Raw genomic sequence first — 2,647 nt, 5'->3', positions numbered from 1 at the left:
GGCCATTCAGTGGAGAGCTCCAGTACCTCTGGGCCTGGCAGTTCATAGCCCTCACATCTCGGGGCATGGCTGTTCATAGTCCCAGCGCCTGTGGGCTTGGCAATTCCTAGCCCCAGAACCTCTGGGCCTCACAGTTCAGAGCCCCGGCACTTCTGGGACCTGGCAGTTCATAGCCCCGGCACCCCTGGGCCTCGCGGTTCGTAGCCCCGTCACCCCTGGGCCTCGCGGTTCGTAGCCCTGGCACTTCTGGGATGGGCCGTTCAGAGCTCTGGGACCTGTGGGCCTGGCAGTTCCTAGCCCCAGCAGCTCTAGGCCTGGCCGTTCAGAGCCCCGGCACCGCTGGGCCGTTCAGTTGAGAGCCCCAGCACCTTTGGGCCTGGCACTTCATAGCCCCGGGACTTCCAGGCTAGGCACATCAGTTATGAATTTTAAAATATTGCTTGAGCCCCGGCACATCTTTCATTGCAAATCAACCACTGACGACACCCCAAGTGACTCACACCACAGATGGCCTGGGATCCCAGCTCCCAGCTCCCAGGCCTGTGCTCACACCCCTTGGTTGCGCCCCTTTCTTATGCGGTGCCCGGCTTACAGGGTCCACAGGTTCGAATCCCAAGACCACGAGGAGACAGAACCAGACAGAGCCACATGGCTGCTAGACGGGGCGATGGATGAACCCGATCCGTCCCCTCCATCAACTACCTACAGCCCTCCCCTGCAGAAGGGGAGTCGCAGCCCCCCTGCTCCAGACACGACAGGAACATGTGACGAGACAGTACCCAGGTGGGCCATGGGCCGTGATGCCAGCCTACAGCCTGGCCCCTGCAGTGCCCCCCTATCCCCTCAATTCCAGCTGGCTCTGATCTGTTTAGGGGGTTATGGGGCCGAGGACACTTCCCCCCCACATACACAGTCACATGTCCCTAGGGGAGGGTAGCGATGGCTTCCCCAGCCTCACCGAATGCCACGGATGTGCATGGTCCTGTACAGACACGTAACTGGCCAGGTCCCTGTGTCCCAGAGCAGCGGGGGATGTTGTGACCATGGGGGTGGGGGGGGGAAAGGAGTGTGTGTGTGCTAGCAAGAGCGGACATGGGAGGGCTGGCCTCTTTGGCTGCTCCTGCTATTTGGAAACAGCTGGGGCTCCTCTAGCCCCGGCTGCTGCTGCCACCTGCTGGTGACTGGTGATGATGAGCTTTTAAGCTCCTCCTCTGACCAGAAAAAAAGGAACATGCAGGAAGGGGGGAGGACTGAGGTTCGGATTTGTAAAGGTATTTCGGCGTTGCTGCGCTCAGTGTTGCAATGCCTACCAGATCTAGGAGCCAAAATCACAGGGACAGTGAATGGGATTTAGGCTCCAAGTGCCTAAATATCGTGGGCTCCTAATCCCCTTAGTCCTTGCGCTCATGAGCACAGCAATTCCTAAATACCTTTGACAAAGCTGGGACTTCGGGCCTGCTCCTGCTCTGGTGTAAATCAGGAGTGGCTCCACTTGGCCAGCAGGACGACGCTCGTCAGCGTTCGTCTCCAGTTAAAAGCCGAGGGCTCAGCGGGCGTCACTGGCCCCAGAGCCACCGGGGGCCTAGCCCTGAGTGGGTGCTGAGGTCAGCGGAGCTCCGGCTGCTCACGCCTGCTGACGCGCTGGCCCGGGTTGTTGCTATAGTAAGGATTTGGCCCACAGGACTTCACAAAGGGTTGAGCCTCCACCACGGGGGGCAATGGGCGTCGTCCCCCTCCTCCCCCGGCCCGTTTCCTGGCTCAAAGTGAGCTCGCGAGAAGAGAGGCCAGCAGATGCTGGCGAATGCTCCTGTGCCCCCCGGCCCAGAAGGGCAGCCTCATGGGACGAGAAGGAGCCATTGGCTTCTCTCCGCCCAACCCTTAGCTAATCCCCCCCGCCCCCGCCGAGCCAATCCCTCACCGCCCCGCCCCTCGCGTTGTCATTCCCACCCGTGCAAAGAGACCGCACACAGCCACCGCGCTGGTTGATACCCGCTTTGTGCTCGTGTGAAATGCTGCCCAAAGGGGCACGGCAGCGATGATGGGCCCCATCGGCCTGTCTCCCCATGCTCCGCAGCACCGGCCCTCCCGGAGCCGGGCTCACTGCGGGATCTGAGCCCCCCGGCTCACGTTCCTCTGCCTCCCCCTCCCCCTGTACGGGCCCTGCATGCGCACCCATGGGCCCCTGCCCCATGGAATGAACAGTTCATACCCTGAAGCATGATGCTATCTAATGACCTACGGCTTATCCTATCGGTGTTAGGAAAGCTTATACAGTCAGGAAAAACAATGAGGAGTAGTTGTGGTACCTTAGAGACTAACACATTTACTTGGGCATAAGCTTTCGTGGGTGAAAGGCTAAAATCCATACGCTGTTTACGTTACAACCTGATATATAGACGGTGTCAGCTCTTTTTCAGGCCCAAAATCCAGAGTTTGGTCAAGAAGACAGAGGCCTAGCAAATAGTGAACAATCTTAGCCAAGAAGCAGAACAAACAAAGGACAGCCTTGCTTTTTGCTAAGATAAGCTTGGTCAGCAAGAAGCCAGGTGGAAATTATAATTGGGGGCTTTATCTCAAAGTTGCAAACATACCAAAGGAATGAAAGGGGCCCTGTTTCTTCTGTAGAAGAGGTGCTTTCCTACACACC

This window comes from Natator depressus, chromosome 1 (genome assembly GCF_965152275.1).
Source record: "Natator depressus isolate rNatDep1 chromosome 1, rNatDep2.hap1, whole genome shotgun sequence".
In the NCBI taxonomy this organism is placed as follows: Eukaryota; Metazoa; Chordata; order Testudines; family Cheloniidae; genus Natator; species Natator depressus.
The sequence above is the reverse complement of the archived record's forward strand: the minus strand, read 5'-3'. Positions refer to the sequence as shown.